This window comes from Odocoileus virginianus, chromosome 13 (assembly GCF_023699985.2).
Source record: "Odocoileus virginianus isolate 20LAN1187 ecotype Illinois chromosome 13, Ovbor_1.2, whole genome shotgun sequence".
Classification (NCBI taxonomy): domain Eukaryota; kingdom Metazoa; phylum Chordata; class Mammalia; order Artiodactyla; family Cervidae; genus Odocoileus; species Odocoileus virginianus.
Genome location: NC_069686.1, coordinates 17852588 through 17872714, shown reverse-complemented (window position 1 = coordinate 17872714; position 20127 = coordinate 17852588). Strand labels below are relative to the sequence as shown.

The 20127-nt window shown below is 42.2% G+C and overlaps 1 long non-coding RNA gene across 4 annotated transcripts in view; it reads right to left on the bottom strand.

The window, feature by feature from the left end:
* Positions 1-1812: 1812 nt before the first annotated feature.
* Positions 1813-20127, bottom strand: part of LOC139038040 (uncharacterized) — a 49002-nt gene continuing 30687 nt past the window's right edge. For 3 of the 4 annotated variants that reach the window (XR_011490950.1, XR_011490952.1, XR_011490953.1), the window contains one exon: positions 1813-7856. This is a non-coding gene — a long non-coding RNA (uncharacterized lncRNA). Of the gene's footprint in view, positions 7857-18320; positions 19384-20127 lie in introns of those variants that run through there. The other variant, XR_011490951.1, reaches the window with a different exon arrangement.

Below are 20127 nucleotides of genomic sequence, written 5' to 3'. Positions count from 1 at the left end.
TGGGAGTGTTTACATCATGGAAATAGGCACATGCTACACATTAGGGCTTTTTTTTTTTAATTTCAGAGGTTTGGTTGTTAAACATTTACCAGCATACCAGTGTGCACACATGTGTACACACATACACACACACACCTTCCCCCAGTGTGGACTTATCATATGCTTTTTAGCATGGATAATATCTCCTATGTTTCAGCATCACGTGTCAAGGAAAACCTTGTCATGCATCAAGATACTGTGGTATATGCATCATTCACAATTGAAGTTTCTTATCAAGACACTTATCAGCTTACTGAGGCAAGTAGAGAAACTACTAGACATCACAGTGTTTAGATTTCTCCCTCAACTCTCTTTTAGGGATTCCATTGAGAGGTTTGTTCTTAGTAGCTCAGTCATTTCTGACTCTTTGTGACCCCATGGACTGTAGCATGCCAGGCTTCTCTGTCCATGGAATCCTCCAGGCAAGAATACTGGAGTGGATTGCCGTGCTTTCCTTTAGGGGGTCTTCCCAACCCAGGGATCGAACCCAGGCCTTCCGCATTGCGGGCAGATTCTTTACCATCTGAGCCACTCGGGAAGCCCTCCATTGAGAGAGGCCTCACCCAAATGAGATTCCTGCATCTACTCTCTTAAGTGTAGCATTTTTTTTTTTTCCTGTTATAAAACCACATTTAAGAACATTGCTGGCACAGAACCAGAAGTCTTGCCAATTTCCCAAGTCCTTGAAAGAGTAATCACTCAGTAGCCAAGGATAAATTTACATTGGATGACTTTTTTGGCCCTTCTTGCTAACAGAAATGTATTTATGAATTCAGTACCTTCACTGTCCTATTATTTCCTTGCTTCGTAAAATTAAGCCAAGCATCAGCTCAAAATAGAACCAAATCCTGAATAAGTACTGTTTTAAGGCTGATGTAATTTCTTGCTTTTTTTTTGCAAGCTGCAGTTGAACGTACATATCTAACAGGCCAGCTCTTTACAGGAGGCTAGCCAATGCTTTAGACTTTTAATCTACTTTATGGGATAAAGGTTAGGCATAATTAAATATCTTTGCCATTGAATCTCTCAATGCAATAAGCAAATGACTTTGAATTAAATCCATCCAGGGGATAAAATAAAAATATTTATCAAAGTAGTAATTTTGAGGGAATAACTCTCCTTCCAGTCAAACTCAAAATGGCTTGGTGCTTTGGCCAAATGCCTGAAAAATACATAAAAATTTTAGCATATTCTTAGCAACAGCAGTCATAAAGAGTAAATGGAAAGATGAATTCCCTTATCTCAGGCTTCCGTGAGCCCCAGGATTTTCCTTTTTTAAAAAATTTCCATATTGTCCTGTGAGCTTTCTGGAAGAATGTTGGGAGCCCTGAAACAGTACACATCTTAGAACAGCAAAGGTCAAACATTCCGACTTTGACACAGTGACGATTTTCCTACATCCGATAAACCAAAAGCAGCACTGAGGACACAGATTATTTGCTCCCAGAAGAAGGAAGTGCTCAGCTCCAAATGACAGGGATCCCCACGGTCAGGGAAACAGAGCTCTGCTGCCTTAAACCCTATCCAGAACCTCTGCTGCGATGTCCTGGTTCCAGTTCAACACGGGGTTTTCAATGCTGGTGACGGCTTGTATCACCTTTTGCTCTTTACCTGGAAAGACAGGTGGGAACAGCTGCCTGGGCAAACATAGCTTTGCATCCAGGCTCACTGCTGTTCTCTTCTGCCTGTTGACCAGAAAATAATTCATCTACCTGCTATCCAGTGCAATAAACCAGACTGACAGGATTCCATGCAGATAACTCCCTAAGATAGTCCGTCCTATGTCTGAGATCAGGGACATGAAACCGAAAGGAAGGGAGTGAGTGAAGGCACAGGAGCGGAAAGGGGCTGGTAACCAGAGCCCCGTGTAACGTGAATCACATGGTGTCATGTGATAGTAAAAGCAATTCCCATTAGCTGCTCTGATGCCCTGATTCTAATGTCCCAGAGATTTCCTCTAACCTAAAACTTTAGTCCTAAGGGCCATGTGTTCGCTGGTTAGAAATAGGAAATGGAAGAAAGAATGGTGGTCAAAAGATCTTTCCTCATCTCCACTCTCTCTTTATACATATAAATGTATGTGTGTGTGTATCACATGTATGTGTGTACCTATAAACACACATGCATGTACACAATACACATGTACACACAAACCTACACTTGTATGTTTATATGTGTAAGTCCTGATATCAGCGTGTTTCTGACCATGTTTTGCTTTTAACAGACATTTTTATGGACCTCTGCTTTCAGAACATGGTATTATGTGTTTGAATTGTGACCTATGTTCTGTGATCTTTCACCTCCATGTTTATTTTGAGGCACTAATCCTTGGCATTAAGTTTTAACTGTTCTACATGTTAAATTCCATCAGTATGTTCCATGTAACAAAACTTGTCTGGGTCCAATATCCATAAAGACAGTGTTTCCTTAAGAATAGATTCTGTTTCCTTGTTGACTCACTTTGAGCCCTAGAGAGTGGAATGCCTTGCTCTCAGAGGCTTCCTGATAAGTATCAGAGTTGCCCTGTTTGACTAGGAGGATGGGAAGTGGACACAGGAAGACTACAGTACTTAAGCTGTGACAACCAAGTCAAGCCCTTCCCTTGGCTCAAACTAAGAGACAGTCCTCTGTGAGAAAATGCAAGCATAGAAATTTTCAGTGAGACCAAGAGGAACAGGAGACAAGTTCATGAACCATAAATGCTAGGGAGGGCCAGGCAGACAGAACCGCAGTTTGAAGGAGCTGGGCCTGAGACCACGGGCTCCTTGGGTGGGAGCCAGTGGAAATCTGTGTGGCTGACGTGGGCCCAGAGGGTCTCCATGGCTATGAGCTCCTTTGTCTAGACCAGTGGACATCACTAACCCTCTCCTGAGTCCTGAGATGCTCATGAACTCCAAATGGGTGGGCCTGTAAGAGACAGATCTGGGGGCTGAGCTGCTTAGGAGAATCCAGACACCACAATGAGCAGAGACCCTGAGTCTGTTAAGAGTCTGTGAGGTAAAAGCTGCTCATTCCCAACTACAACTTTCCCATATCCACTGGCCTTGAAAAATTAGCAGATGGATCACGAACAGCTGGGCTCTTTCATGCCACAGCCCCCCAAACCCGTGAAAGCCTTCTGTGCAGTTTTCCCCACTGGCGGGTTTTGTGCCTAGAGGTGATGCCCCTGAGCTTGCATCATCTGTGATTTCTATTTAAAGGCAAATCCCAGACAGAGAAATGTTTGTCGTAAATTATTACAGCAATGTGACACACGGCTTTTCTGCCACTGAGGTCACTCTGCCATAGGCCTCTAGCTTCCTCCTCAATTGCTGTTCATTCCAGGAGGCTTCCTCAATTTCAGCAATTCCTGTGCACAACTGCCCGCCCAACCATTTATCACTGGTAACAGCCCAGAGAGCTGTGATCTTTTACATCTCCACACAATGGCCTGAGTCTTGGAAGCCTTCCTAAACTCCCCGACCCCCTCTGCCTGGCCAGGACCTCTCTTCCTTTCCGAGTGCCACAGATCCCTCTGCTAGAATCCTGAGGTTGACCATCCTACAGATTCATTAACATAGCAGTCGCAGGAAAGAAAGGAAGGCTGAGTTGTCCTGGTGAATGCTGAGCCTTGTTCTAAATCCTCACAGAGAATCTTCTTTTGTTTGTCTGTTTTTACCATTGCAATTTATTTATTTACTTATTTTGAAATACAGTTGATTTACAATGTTGTGTTAGTTTCAGGTGTACACTGAAGTATATGTAAGTAAAATGTATATACTTCTTCAGATTCTTTTCCCATATAGGTTATTATAACATATTGAGAATAGTTCCCTATCCTATACTATAGGTCCTTGTTGATTATCTGTTTTATTTATGATAGTGTATGTATGTTACTCTCAAATTCCTAATTTATCCCTCTCCCCCTCCTTTCTCCTTTGGGAACCATAGGTTTGTTTTCTATGTTTGTGAGTCTGTTTCTGTTTTGTAAATAAGTTCATTTGTATTATTTTTTAAGATTCCACATGTAAGTGATATCATATCATATTGGTCTTTCTCTGTCTGACTTATTCCACCTAGTATGATAATCTCACGTAGAATCTTGCTAGACCCATGAGCAAGAGATTTGAGATGCTGTTTTGCAAAAGAATTTCAGAAAGTCAGAAACACGGAAGGGAACCATCTGGACAGAAAGTCATGCGTTGCAAAGCCCTACTAGAATAAGCTCCGCTCTGGGGAGAGGTCTTAACTGAAAAAAATAGCACACAGCTGTCAGTCATTCCAGCTCCATTCCAGTTGGTGAAAGCATTTAAAGATTTTGAGTGGGACTTCCCTGGTGGTCCAGTAGCTAAGACTCTGTGCTCCCAATGCAAGGTGCTGGGGTTCCATCCCTGGTCAGGGAACTAGATCCCACGAGCCACAACTAAGACCTAGGGCACCCAAATAAATAAATAAAAGTCACTATTTTAAAAATAAATAAAAAATAAAAATTTTGAACGAAGGCAAGAATTCTTTTTCTCTCTGTCTGTGGACCCATTACTTATTCTCTTAGGACTCAAAGCTTTTCTTTAGATCTAACTTTCAGAGCCAGAGGATCCTCTTGCATCTTGTAGACATTTCCCTAGTTTTTGATGGACCCACCCTGGATTTGAGGGTGGGAAGCAGGGTGTGTTAGTTAAATACAAAGTCCCAGGGGATGCATTTCTTAAGGAAACAGGCCTGCATGTGCCTGCCTCTATCCCAGTTTTTTCCGTGGATGTGTCCCGCCTGTGAGTGGACCTACAGGCCAGCACCCCCGTCAGTTTGCACGATGGCCTGTGAGGTGTTGCTGGCCAGATCTAGGACTCCACAGGAGTCCACAGCCACAGCCAGAGAGGGCTGAGCATGTGGGATCTGGACAATGGACCGTCCTGAACTTAAAATTACGTGTTGGGAACAAAAACTATATTATATAGAGATTTAAGGAATTCAGTATTAAGATAAAAGACCAACAGTGCTATGAGGGGAAAGCTGATTTTTGCCCCACCTACTTTTTTGGGCCACAAATTCCAGAAAACTTCTGGAATTACTTATTCTAAAAATCTTAATCAGAAAAAAATCTAAAACACATTTCTCTTTCCCAACCACTTACAAGTACTTACTAGATTTGGAACATAAAACCCAATAAGCCAATTGCCTCTTCCTCCTTTGTGACTACACAAAATCAAACACACTAATAAGGTTCATTTTTGCTTCACAAAATGCAGTTTCTTTCTCTTTACAATTCATTTTGGTAATGAGTTGCTGCAGAGAAATTTAGTGATAGATGTACTTGCTCTGCACTGTTCTTCCTCCTTCAGCACCCCAGCTTCTTCTGATCAGAGGGCAAACCAGGTGCCCACATAGGAGAGGAGCACCTAAGTAGGTGCCTCTGCCCCCTCCTGAGAAGATCACAGGCTCCTTACTCAGAGGGAGGAAGAGTTGCTATTTCTTAGCAGTCAAAAGTCATGGTCAACTCATGCTATTGATCTGGGTCCCTCACATCACTGTAACAGGAGTTGTCATGGGAGCAGACTCATTGAAAAAGACCCTGATGCTGGTTAAGATTGAAGGCAGAAGGAAAAGGGGGCGACAGAGAATGAGATGGTTGGATGGCATCACCAACTCAATGGATATGAGTTCAAGCAAACTCCAGGAGATAGTGAAGGACAGGAAAGCTTGGCGTGCTGCAGTCCATGGGGTCGCACAGAGTCAGGCATGACTTAGTGACTGAAAAACAACCCCAACATGGGAGCAGGGAAAGGGGGACTGAGCCAGGTGACTTCGGGGTTTGAAAGTTGGGAGCACAATGAGATAGCGCAGGTTGGAGGTACAGGGGTGGGGAGGGGTGGGCTCACGGTCTGCAGATGCTGAGGGAACCAGCTTTCCCACTTCTGGCCACTCAAGGGCTCCCAGGCAGGGCCGACTTGTACAGTTCTGGGGGCCCCATTCACCCTGGCTCCTGGGTCTGTGTCTTCCCCGCCTTGCTGTCCGAGGGGAAGAGGTGCTGAGGACTGGGCAGATCTATGACTCTGCCCCGACTCCACCTGCCGTTCTAGTGTGCTTCCATTCAGAGTTGTGTGGCAGATTGTGCCAGAATCCATCTCTGAATGCCCCACGTGGGCGAGACTCTCTTCCTGGTTTGGAGATGCTCTCAGGCTGCCCCAGGTAATGGGGGATGTTGTAAGGACACACCAGCGATGCAGAGATGGGGGTCCCACAGGCACCCAGGCTAGAGGACAGAGGGTCCTCATGGAAGAGGGAATAGAGCTCAGGAACTGGGAAGAGCTAAGATTTCTCTGGGGTCTGTTTGTTGCTCCCTCAGGATGACATTTTGAATCCACAAGGAATCACAGTGGTGGCACTCTTCCTGTCTTTCCTTGAATTTTCCCGGCGTCTACCTACCACCTGTATCATGTCCCATCCTCTACATCTTTTTTCTTTTCTTTTTTCTTTATTTTATTTTTTTTTTTCTTTTCATTTATTTTTATTAGTTGGAGGCTAATTACTTCACAACATTGCAGTGGGTTTTGTCATACATTGACATGAATCAGCCATGGAGTTATGTGTATTCCCCATCCTGATCCCCCCTCCCACCTTCCTCTCTTTTTTCTACCTTAGGGACTTCTGCTAGTCCCAATTCAGGGGTACTTGTGACTTCAGTTAACCCCTAACTTTGCTTAACTTGTGGATTCTCACTGCCCACTGCCAATCAGTGCTCTTATGTCTCATTGTCAAGATGCTCCAAGAGACAGACTCTAACTGGCCCTGGGTGTGTCACCAACAATCCTCTGGGCAGAGGCTTTCATGCTGGGCCACGCAATGAACCTTCTGTGACTGGCCTGTTCCTTAACAAGGAGGGGTGGGGGTGGGGAGGGGATGTCAGTGAGGGATTCCCAGTGAAAGACTGGCTTGCAGCACTTGACAGTTCCCTCCAGAATGTAGGACAAAATGTGAAAAGGCTGAAAAGGAGATTTTCTCTGATTCCAAAACAACCCGAAAGTACCCCTGATACTGAGGCATTGTGGGAGCGTGCTCTTAGAAGAGGTTCCCAGAACATCTCTGGCATTTCTGCCAACAGCAGAGCCTGTAGGTTGCTGGCCTGAAAGCAGCTCGCCATTTTTCTAAAAGCGAAAAAAAAAAACAAACCAGAAACCAAACAAAAACGCCCTCCCAAACCTTTGCTCAAGGCTATGAATACTAAAATTTGCCAAAGGAAGTGGTGGCAACTGCATTACTTAAATCCTTTCAAAATTGCCTGAATAAAGCACTTCACTCAGACATAAGGAGAATAGGCTGGCACTAACCCTGCAGGGCATCCATAAGATGACCTCAGAGGGTTTTTCTTTTTCTTTTTCTTTTTTCCCTGTGTCTGGTTTCTATGAAGGAGAAAGAGTGGAGCTGAACCAATGAAACAAAGAAGTAAGTTCATACCCCGTCCCGCCCCCAAGCCCTTTAATCTTCAGTCGGGTTCTGATTCCAGATTGTCTTCACCAAAGAAGTTTTAAAAGCGTCCACACATCATGTCATCCTAAAATACTGTAAGATCATCCTTTCCACTTTGAAGAGAGAATTCATTTCCAAGAGCTGTTCGTGTTTCCATTGCTCCTTCCATAATTACTTCAAATGTCATGGTGAGTGGATTCTGAATAATGCTCCAGATTCCCTCTGGTGCCTCGACAGGCCCTCCACCTTAACAGCCGCCAAATGGAGCAAAATGTGCCTTGCATGGCCCTACTCCCTCTGTTACGAAGTAATGGTGGTTTGCTCTTTGAGATCCAAATAATCACAGGGCAGCGTCTCAGGCAACAGCTAGAATTCTGAAAAGGAAAAGTAGAAGGAAATAGGCATCTTTTGAAGAAGATGTGGCTTTGCTTTCTTTTCTTCTTCTTTCATTCATCTTCAGTTAGAAAGCAGATAAGGAGATACTGTTTACTGAGAAGGAAGTGTATGTATTCGCTGCCATGGTAACTTATGTTACTGTTGGCACTATCCAGGCCAATTAAGGGCCTTTCATAATGCTCATTTTCTTTCTAGGGGCTGGAAAGCCACTGAAGTTGAGACAGATAAGTATCTTACAAGCCCTGAACATCAGGCTTCGAATGTCCCTCTGGTGACTTTGCTGAAAATCTTACTGTGCACGTCGGAGTCCAATTTACTCCCAGCCTGTGCCCTGGATGGCATCCAGCTCTGGGGCTGGACGGGGAGACAGCATTTAGCAGGGGTCAGTTTTACCATCATACCCTTCTGCGGCTGCTGCCCAGCACTCTGCAGTTAGATTTTAAGCCTCACTTTTTTGATTCTGTGAGATTTTTCCTTTCCTGGCTCTTTGCCCTCAGTCCCTGGGTCAGACCTCTTTGGTGCTAAAACTGCTGGACTGATAATAACTGTGAGTTTATCCATCTGCTCATCTACAGTCACCTACCCATCCATCCATCCATTTATTGCCTTCCTACTTCACACCACATGCTATATTTGGTGCCACAGATACAGAGGTGAATAAGACATAGTGACTGCCTTCAAGGGACTCATCATTTCATGGACAAGGCAGACAAATGAAAAGGCCAGTGATTTTATATGTGGACATATAAAAGTCACATTATATGAAGGATTTACAGTGAAACATTTCATGGCCACTCCTGCAGTGCAGAGCCTCAGTTCCCCTCCCCACTAACTTCAACCAATTAGTTAACATCCTTCCAGGGATACTGTGCACACCCAGGTGTCATGGTGAGGCGAGCATATATGGTGGATGTCTTCTGGACATGGGGCCTCTGGCTGAAGCACTGTACAGTCACACTAGCAGGGCCCACGGGGCTCCATCCCACTCCTGGCACACTGGCAAATACACTCATTCTTTTTTTTTTATTATTAGTTGGAGGCTAATTACTTTACAATATTGTAGTGGGTTTTGTCATACATTGACATGAATCAGCCATGGAGTTACATGTATTCCCCATCCCGATCCCCCCTCCCACCTTCCTCTCTACCCGATCCCTCTGGGTCTTCCCAGTGCACCAGGCCCGAGCACTTGTCTCATGCATCCAACCTGGGCTGGTGGTCTGTTTCACCCTAGATAATATACATGTTTCGATGCTGTTCTCTCAAAACATCCCACCCTTGCCTTCTCCCACAGAGTCCAAAAGTCTGTTCTGTACATCTGTGTCTCTTTTTCTGTTTTGCATATAGGGTTATCATTACCATCTTTCTAAATCCCATATATATATGTGTTAACCACACTCATTCTTTCAACTCTTATTCTTACAGCTGTGGGTTATTCCTCCCAGGCTACTATATTGTGTATGATGTGCGCTAGTCCCTAACTGTCTGCTCATCTGGATACTTCCTTGTTTCCACAACCACTTTGGAGGTGACATGAAGCACCCTGAAGCTTGCATTCCAGATCCTACGTGCATCATTCCCGTTGCCTCTTGGGAGGCCCAACTCCTTAATTTCATACTTTATTGTCCATGACGGGTGTTCACCATCATGCAAAATGATGGGCAGGCAGGAAGGTCACACAATCAGGTTAAAAAGTGATTGTTTAGCTCAGGAGAGTATAGCTGAGTGCTTGTGACTCATAGTCTGGAGAACATACACACTAATGGAGGATTTCTAGTGGGTGGATTTTGTAGGTGTTCAGCACTTACATTCATCTAGTATGCAGTGGGACAGCCACGTGTTGGCTAATAGCTGGTATATTTCTGATTAGCTGGTGTCCATGCCATACAGATTGGAACCATTACAGTGATTAATAGTGTTAATATGAATAAGTACTTCACTGGATAGTTTTGAATGAATAATGCATGTATTTTATGTATAATCAATTGTATAAATTAGTTCTGGGATTTGAAAAGCATTTTCTGAGTCCCTTTAGCCTTCCCTTGGAAATTTCTCAGGGTGACCTCCTTGAGTAAGCAGTGGGGCCAGGCAGGCAGGCCTTGGGTCTCCCTCTTTCTCCTGCCTCCACTTCTTCAGACACCTGCTCTGAGGGTTTGCCTTAGGTTCTGAGTTAAGATTTCTTTTGAAGAAATTAGAAATAAGACTGAAACCCTTTGAGACATACAATCCCCATCCTCTGGTGGTATTTCTAAGAGGGCCATGGGGGTGCATGGGGAAGGACCCCTAACTCAGTCTTAGGATATGACATGGATCAGGGAAGGCTTTCCATGAAAAGTGGTTCCTGAATGTGTGTAGGGTGTGGTCAGGTGCTTGTGTATCTTCTGGGAGAGGTAGCAACACCTGTGAAGTCCCAGAAGCAAGGCAAAAAAAGTTCAGCATCTTCAGAAAAGCTGCAAGGTGTTCAGTGTGACTGGAGCATTTGGTTTAAGATGAGAGTGAAGGGCTGCCTCCTGCCTACTCCTCCTTGACAGTTTTACATTCCCAACCAGTGCTCTGGCCCTGGGAAGTGCCTCCTAAACTCTGAACTTCAAGCCTGTGAGGGCACCAACTATCCCTGCCTGTCTTCTCAGCGCTGCTGAACTTTGACCCAACCACATTCTCAGAACCTGCTTCCAACCTGACTCAGTCTGAAAGACCAGACATTGAGTCCAATTAGCTCACCTGTGCATTTGCTTTTTCTGGAAGTCTGTGTAGACTCATCAACTTTCCAGATTCCTGAACCCTGGCGCTTGATTTGTTTAAATTGACTGCTGAACATCCACTGGCCATGACCTAGTTTTCTGACTCTCATTTGGTTTCTTAGTTGAGTCTTTGGACAAGAATGTTGCAATGGACTAAAGCAGCGATCATTCTAAATGCTCAGCACCTTACAGCAAGAAGGGGCAGCCCGCTTAGGAAGATAGCTTTTGGTTTCAGTCTGAAGTGAAGTGAAGTGAAGTCGCTCAGTTGTGTCTGACTCTTTGTGACCCCATGAACTGTAGCCTGTCAGGCTCCTCTGTCTATGGGATTTTCCAGGCAAGAATACTGGAGTGGGTTGCCATTTCCTTCTCCAGGGGATCTTCCCAACCCAGAGATCAAACCTGGGTCTCCTGAATTGCAGGCAGATTCCTTACTGGCTGAGCCACAAGGGAAGTCTAGCCAACCCTTAATTATGGTGCTTGCTTCTGAATAACCAACAAATCACAGAAGAAGTAAAAAAAGAAATAAAAATATGCATAGAAACAAATGAAAACACAACAATCCCAAATCTATGGGATTCAGTGCTAAGGGGAAGATTCATAGCAATTCAAGCTTACCTCAAGAAACAAGAGAAAAATCAAATAAATAAACTAACTCTACACCTAAAGCAACTAGAAAAAGAAGAAATGAAGAACCCTAGGGTTAGTAGAAGGAAAGAACTCATAAAAATTATGGCAGAAATAAATGAAAAAGAAACAAAGGAGACCATAGCAAAAATCAACAAAGCTAAAAGCTGGTTTTTTGAGAGATAAATAAAATAGATGAACCATTAGTCAGACTCATTAAGAAAAAAAGGGAGAAGAATCAAATCAACAAAGTTAGAAATGAAAATGGAGAAATCACAACAGACAACACAGAAATACAAAGGATCCTAAAAGACTACTGTCAGCAACTATATTCCAATAAAATGGACAACTTGGAAGAAATGGACAAATGCTTAGAAAAGTATAACTTTCCAAAACCGTACCAGGAAGAAATAGAAAATCTTAACACACTCATCACAAGCATGGAAATCGAAACTGTAATCAGAAATCTTCCTGCAAACAAAAGCCCAGGACCAGATGGCTTCACAGCTGAATTCTACCAAAAATTTAGAGAAGAGCTAACACCTATCCTACTCAAACTCTTCCAGAAAATTGCAGAGGAAGGTAAACTTCCAAACTCATTCTATGAGGCCACCATCACCCTAATACCAAAACCAGACCAAGATGCCACAAAAAAAAAAAAAAAAAAAAAACTACAGGCCAATATCACTGGTGAACATAGATGCAAAAATCCTTAACAAAATTCTAGCAGACAGTATCCAACAACATATTAAAAAGATCATACATCATGACCAAGTGGGCTTTATCCCAGGGATGCAAACATTCTTCAGTATTCGCAAATCAATCAATGTGATACACCACATTAGAAAATTGAAAGATAAAAACCATATGATTATCTCAATAGATGCAGAGAAAGCCTTTGACAAAATTCAACGTCCATTTATGATAAAAAAAAAAAAAAAACCTCTCCAGAAAGCAGGAATAGGAGGAACATACCTCAACATAATAAAAGCCATATATAATAAACCCACAGCAAACATTATCCTCAATGGCGAAAAATTGAAAGCATTTCCCCTAAAGTCAGGAACAAGACAAGGGTGCCCACTCTCACTACTACTATTCAACATAGTTTTGGAAGTTTTAGCCACAGCATTCAGAGAAGAAAAAGAAATAAAAGGGATCCAGATTGGAAAAGAAGAAGTAAAACTCTCACTGTTTGCAGATGACATGATCCTCTACATAGAAAACCCTAATGACTCCACCAGAAAATTACTAGACCTAACCAATGAATATAGTAAAGTTGCAGGATATAAAATTAACACACAGAAATCCCTTGAATTCCTATACACTAACAATGAGAAAACAGAAAGAGAAATTAAGGAAACAATTCCCTTCACCATTGCAACAAAAAGAATAAAATATGTAGGAATAAATCTACCTAAAGAAACAAAAGACCTATATATAGAAAACCATAAAACACTGATGAAAGAAATCAAAGATGACACAAATAGATGGAGAAATATACTATGTTCATGGATCAGAAGAATCAATATAGTGAAAATGAGTATACTAACCAAAGCAATCTATAGATTCAATGTAATCCCTATCAAGCTACCAACAGTATTTTTCGGAGAACTAGAACAAATAATTTCACAATTTGTATGGAAATACAAAAAATCTCAAATAGCCAAAGCAATCTTGAGAAAGAAGAATGGAACTGGAAGAATCTACTTGCCTGACTTCAGACTCTACTACAAAGCTACAGTCATCAAGACAGTATGGTACTGGCACAAAGAGAAATATAGATCAATGGAACAAAATAGAAAGCCCAGAGAAAAATATGTGAACCTATGGACACCTTATCTTTGACAAAGGAGGCAAGAATATTCGGTGGAGAAAAGACAATCTCTTTAATAAGTGGTGCTGGGCAAACTGGTCAAACACTTGTAAAAGAATGAACTAGAACACTTTCAAATACCATATACAAAAATAAACTCAAAATGGATTAAAGATCTAAATGTAAGACCAGAAACTATAAAACTCCTAGAGGAAAACATAGGCAAAACACTCTCTGACATAAATCACAGCAGGATCCTCTATGACCCACCTCCCAGAGTAATGGAAATAAAAGTAAAAATAAACAAATGGGACCTAATTAAACTTAAAAGCTTTTGCACAACAAAGGAAACTATAAGCAAGGTGAAAAGACAGCCTTCAGAATGGGAGAAAATAATAGCAAACAAAGCAACGGACAAAGAATTAATCTCAAAAATATACACGCAGCTCATGCAGCTCAATTCCAGAAAAATAAGCGACCCAATCAAAAAATGCGCCAAAGAACTAAACAGACATTTTTCCATAGAAGACATACAGATGGCTAACAAACACATGAAAAGATGCTCAACATCACTCATTATCAGAGAAATGCAAATCAAAACCACAATGAGGTACCATCTCACACTGGTCAGAATGGCTGCTATCAAAAAGTCTACAAACAGTGAATGCTGGGGAGGGTGCAGAGAAAAGGGAACCCTCTTACACTGTTGGTGGGAATGCCAACTAGTACAGCCACTATGGAGAACAGTGTGGAGATTCCTTACAAAACTGGAAATAGAACTGCCATGCGACCCAGCAATCCCACTGCTGGGCATACACACCTAGGAAACCAGAATTGAAAGAGACATGTGTACCCCAGTGTTCATCACAGCACTGTTTACAATAGCCAGGACATGGAAGTAACCTAGATGTCCATCGGCAGATGAATAGATAAGAAAGCTGTGATACATACACACAATGGACTATTAATCAGGTATTAAAAAGAATGCATTTGAGTCGGTTCTAATGAGGTGGATGAAACTGGAGCCTATTGTACAGAGTGAAGTAAGTCAGAAAGAAAAACACCAATACAGTATATTAATGCATATATATGGAATTTAAAAAGATGGTAACGATGACCCTATATGTGAGACAACAAAAGAGACACAGATGTAAAGAACAGTTTTTTGGACTCCGTGGGAGAAGGCTAGGGTGAGATGATTTGAGAGAATAGCACTGAAACATGTATATTATCATATGTGAAATAGATCACCAGTCCAGGTTCGATGCATGAGACAGGGTGTTCAGGGCTGGTTCACTGGGATGACCCTGAGGAATGTGATGGGGAGGGAAGTGGGAGGGGGGTTCAGGATGGGGAACACATGTACACCCATGGCTGATTCATGTCAATGTATGGCAAAAACCACTACAATGTTGTAAAGTAATTAGCCTCCAATTAAAACAAATAAATAAATTTAAAAAAAATTATGGTGCTCTCTCTCCAGTTTGCTAAGATGTCTTTGGTACCAAATTGTAGTCCAGTCTATGACATTTTAGGTTAAAGTCTAGTCTTTGATTTGTAGGAAATGTTCTATCCTCTTTTCTTCACATCGAACATAGTCAAAGGGGATCTCCAGGTGGTAAGAATTTGCAAATGCCAGCAATTTCTTCCCTTCCTGCAGTGTTGAGCATCATGATGGGTGCCAGTAAGGGAACTTCAGGCTTGTCAAGATCAAAGAGCTCAGTTCAGAGTCTTTCAGGAGCACTTTCTAATGAAGAAACCATCAGGTCCTACACTGCTTATTATGGTCTCCAAATTGTTGATTGTGACAAAGCAAGTTTTGTGTACAGGAAACAACCGCTTCCCTTCTCCCTTAGGAGAACCTAAAAAAATTTGATCTTAGATAAGAAGCCATAAATAATTAGATAAACAATTACTCAGCCTTTGCCTTTTTTCTTTTAATCCTATAATGGTACTTTAGCAAAAACATCAAATACCACTCTTCCTCTTCAGTTTTCACAGTGGATAAAAATAGGAAGAGAATTCAAATATTATAAGTACTTGGTCTTTAAGACTTTCATTAGTTGTGAGAAGACGCTGTTATGGATGCATTGCTGACTCCTGATTTGCTAACCCTGCCTGACTAGACAACCGAATGCAAATTTTCCCTAGGCAGAGAATAAGACCATTTTTACAGTATGCCATTGGGAACATAAATTTCCAAATATATGAAGTGCTTAGATTAAAATGATGCTTTTAGATGTAAACCCTAGCTCTGATATTTAGTTTTAATTATTTAAACTTTAACTTCTTCCAAGCCATGAAGAAGTTAAAAGCCAGGTCACTCTCTAAACAGAGGTTGGGCTTTCTAATATACTGTAATCTTTAATGGGAAGAAAAGTATTGGCAAGGCTCCATACATGTTGAGCTGAATTATCCTATATAGCTTTCTAGGGGAAGTCAGGAATAAAAATATGACCTGTCAATGTGGACAATAAATATTTGCCATGTACTTAGTGATAGATTAGGCATTTATTATTTGGAAATGTTCTTGAAAAGAAAGTAGAAGTCATTTGACCATGGAGAATATGACTATCCATTAACAAGTGAAAAGAATTTCCAGGATTTGAAGTTACTTGAAACAACTGATTTAATATTTAACATTAGTATTGTATATATTTTAATATTTTATAGCCATGACAATACCTGCTTGTGATTTGAATGGTAAAATAATCGGTAACGTACCCTGCCTAGTAAAGCCTATTTCATGAAAAGTATCAAGTCGGAAGCTTCGTTTAATGCTCTAAAGGAGTTGTGTAATTGTACATTTTATTTTATTAAGCCTGCTTGTGGTAGTAGAGTTGATTGCATAAACACCCTCCTCTGTGCCTTCCTGTGATGCTTTTGTCATTCATTTATTCACTCTATTTAAATCATTCATTATTCATTCATTCTACTTAACACTTGTTGAGCACCTACAGCTGCCAAGCTATTCAGTAAGGTGCAAGGACACAAAGTGAGTAGGACTGGGTCTTCACTCTCCAGGAATAAAAAACAACTGGAACCAGAGTATTTGACCGGCTCTGAGTCAAGTGTGAACAGAGTGCAGAGGAACAGTGGGTCTTGGGTCTTGACAGGGGCCTGGTCTACATAGTCCTACTTGATGCAGGATTTACCATGAAACACAGATGAGAGGGTATCATGAAAGAGTCCTGCCTGGGCATTAGGAAACTTAAGTCTGCTGGCTCCATGTCCAGCTGCTTGACTAGGTTTGTGACCCTGAGCAATTCACTTCAACTCCTGGAGTTTTTAACCTGCAAAACAGAAACAATAATAGTGCTTCCTTCATCACACAGAATGGTGGTTTAAAGGCTCAAATAAGCTAATGCATATAATTGTATTATATAATATTATTTGCATTATATATACATAAATAATATTATTTACATTGCATAATTATATATACTTACACACACATACACACACACACACACACACATATATATATATATATATCTTTCCTACATGGGGACTACATATTATTATAACCACCTCTCTTCCATAATAAAAAAGGGGGATAAAGAATTTGAAGAGGACTCAGAAGAGGTGGCTAAGAAGGTAAAAAAAGAATAAAATGGGAAACTTGAGACAGTTGTGCAGTAAACACATGAGGGGTTCCAGGTGTTTCCTATATTTACCAAGGCCAAACAAGAAGAAATGGATTTAAATTGCAGCGTGAGGGGTTTGGGTCAGAAATAAGGATGATTTGATTTTCTCTAAAGAGCTGTTAAAATACTAAAATGACCAGTGAAAGAAGGTTCTGCTGCTTCTCCTCTGGGAGTTTTTAAAAATAGAAAGAAGAGAGCCATCTTACATTGGGTCAGTGGTCAGTGCAGAGGATCCAAGCAGAGTTCAGGTGCAAGGAATGTTCAGGTGATGCTTGGAACATGTACAACTTTATAGTATTCCTCTGGAGGAGAACCAGAACGTGGAGAAGTACATGAGGGCCCAGTTAGCTTCTGGACAAAGTGGACTGAAAAGAGACACTTTCTCTTCTTCTGTTTCTGTTATTCTTTTTTTCTCACTTTGAGTAATTTCAGATGTTTCACACCTATACAGCAAGGGCCATGAAAGTATTTGCTTTAGGACCAGGCAAACACACAACTGGTTTCTCTGAAGCACTTGAGTGGATCCTCATTTTTTGGTGGGATTCTCTATTTTCATCCTAATGCTGCATGGAGTGCTGCACAGGCCTCGCGGACACTGGGTTAACCTAAGTCACCAAATTATAGCTCTCACCTTACTGGAGTGTATTTCAGGGACTCCTGGTATGTGACTGTCAGGAAACCAGGTACACTGGGACCTAAAGACCGTACTTAACTTGGCTATTTTCCAGACTCTATAAAGTGACTAAAATGAAACAGAACCTTTAAAACAGCCAGGTACAGACCTAGACCAGGCAGAAAGCAAAAGACAGTGCATATGACCAGCCCCAGTGTACTTCAGAGAAGCCAATTGTCCTATTGGAGATCTTCTGAAATGTTTTTGAACCCATATTATGATTAAACTTGGCTTTCATCCCCCAAAGAAATGAGAACCTGCAAACCAGCTGTGGCCTATGCTAGGTTTGCCCCTCTGGCTGTGGGTTTGTCTTGCCATTCCTTCCTTGGCTATGGGAGGACAGGTTCAGCACCAGATGATGACCCAGTGGGTCCTCTATTCTCCAGGTATGTTATTTCTCATTCCTGAAATGGCACTGTTCTTTCTAAAACTTACTTTCACTCAGATTATACCATAGCTTGGAGCTATGCGGATGCTTTTTTCTACCTCTCATGGTTAGAGTCTGGCCTCCGTATTTGTGCAGCCAACAGGGAAAATGGCAGAAGTCGGAGGGAGTTTCTGTTGTAACTGTCTATTTTTAGTGGCTCATAAACTTCCCAATATTCCTTTGGCCTGAAGCTACACATGCTTGGTGTCAGCCCAAAGGGAAGTTATCTTGGAAAGTCTGAGCAAAATTCTCTCTATTGCTGCTTAGGCTGGGTAAGGGAGAGAGAGAGAAAAAAAAAAAAAGAGCTTTTGGAACATTAGATCAGTAACTTTGGGGCTGATGTGGAACTGGCCACTGGAATTCTGCATGGTCCATCCTCCCCCAGCCCCCATTAGAGGTGGAGCTGCTGGACTGAATACATGGGGTGCCCTTTCATAGGCTGCTTCTTGTCAGAGGAAAGTGGCCACACCATTGCCCCTGACTTGAGGGCAAATACTAGGGCAGTCAATAGGCTGCACTGTGGAATTAAAGGAAAAACTATATCAGAACTCAGGACACTCCCAATTTGCCTCTTACTATGAATAGCTGTGGGGTCTTGGACATATCCAGTCTCTCCCTGAAGTTCAGTTGCCTCCTCTATAAGATGAAGTAGTTAGGCCAGCTCTCAGTGCTAAATGTCCTCTGGAATAAGTGGATAGAAATATATTTCTGCTTGGGATAAAGTACTCAAATAGTTGTGGAGAAATTATCTTCATCCTTTAGGGCCATTGCTCGTAAGAAACCATTGAGACCAAAGGTAGGCTTTTCCTGTAAGGAGAATAAAAATCCAAGGCTCTAGAATACAAATATATAGAGGATTTCTTGTTTGTGGACGGTGGAGATATAGGAAAGATATTAACAAAAATGAAGTGATGATTTTTTTTATATGGTCATTCTATGTAGTTTCCCAGAAGTAAAGCTATTTATCCATCAGTGCAGATGAAAGCCAAGGTCAACTCCCTTTGCTCAAAAAATATGAAAACATTCATTTGTTTATTTATTCATCTATTTATTTCTTCAACTAATATTTACTGAATGCCCACTAATTTTTACCCTTTCCTCTTGGAGCAGGAAAGGAAATGGATAGGGGGAGGGAAAGGTAAGGGGGGAAATCTGGCTGACCTTCAAGTCACAGAAGGTGGGCTTGAGGCCTCTGGAGTGCACTGAACATGAGAATGGTGTCCTCCAGGGGGGCTTAAAGCGTCACTGAGCAAACAGAGTGACCAAATGCCTGAACTGTATGTTTGTGCTTCCTATGGGCTTCCGGGTTTCAGAGGCAAATCCCCCTTGCTGACTGGCCGAGATGAAGCTGGGGCTTTGCACTCAGAAGTAATGAGCGGGATGCCATCACACCTACATCAACCTTCTCGCTTCCTTGCTCCGTCATCCATTCCCATGGGAAGCTCTGAGTTCCTACATGTCCTCGGCCAGGAAGGTCAGCGTGGACACATCTGTGTGTGTCGTGGGGTGGGACTGATAAGCGCCAGCTGCTGGATCCTATTTGGCCCAGAGTGCCACATCCTCTTCCATATCAGCTACTGCAACAAAACCACAGACCCCAGTCTGCTGATCAGAGCCAGCTTTTAAGAAGGAGAAAGAGACATAGGGCCAGGAGCTTAATTGATTTTCTTACCAACCGGGTAAGACCAGGTGTTGGTACTGCTGCTGGCAGGAGCGGCAGAGGGGAAATGATGACATCTTTTTTCTGAGGCTTTGACATAAAACCAAGAGAAATGAATACCTATATTCTCACTAACCTGAGAAACTGATAGCAGGGCATAGAGAAGTCCTTCTCAAGCTTTAACGTGCATACAAGTCACCTGGGGATCTTGCTAGAAGGCAGGTTCCAAGTCAGCAGGTCTGAGATGGGGCCTGAGAATTTGCATGAGTAACAAGCTCATGGGTGATGGCTACATGGCTGGCCCATGGACCACACTTTGAACAGCAAGGCTTTATTTTAGTCTCCCCAGCAGTCCTCCTCAGAGGGAGCCACATGAACATGAACCAAGCTAGACCAATGATAATATCTCAACACAGGTCAAAGGGTAGCACATGAGCCAATCAAGAGTTTTGCCTTTTTTAAAAATTGAAGTTTGAGGATTCAATATAGACCCAAGGAAAGGAAGCCCTATCCTCTCTGTTTGCTAAAGCATGAGTCGGAGCTTCTACTGGTGATGAGTCCCACCTCGCAGAGGCAGTGCCCTGAGAAGATGCAGCAGATAGGTGGGAAAGTGAGCAGGGGAGCAGAAATCTGTGTTCAGTGTCCTGGTTCCAGCTGTGCC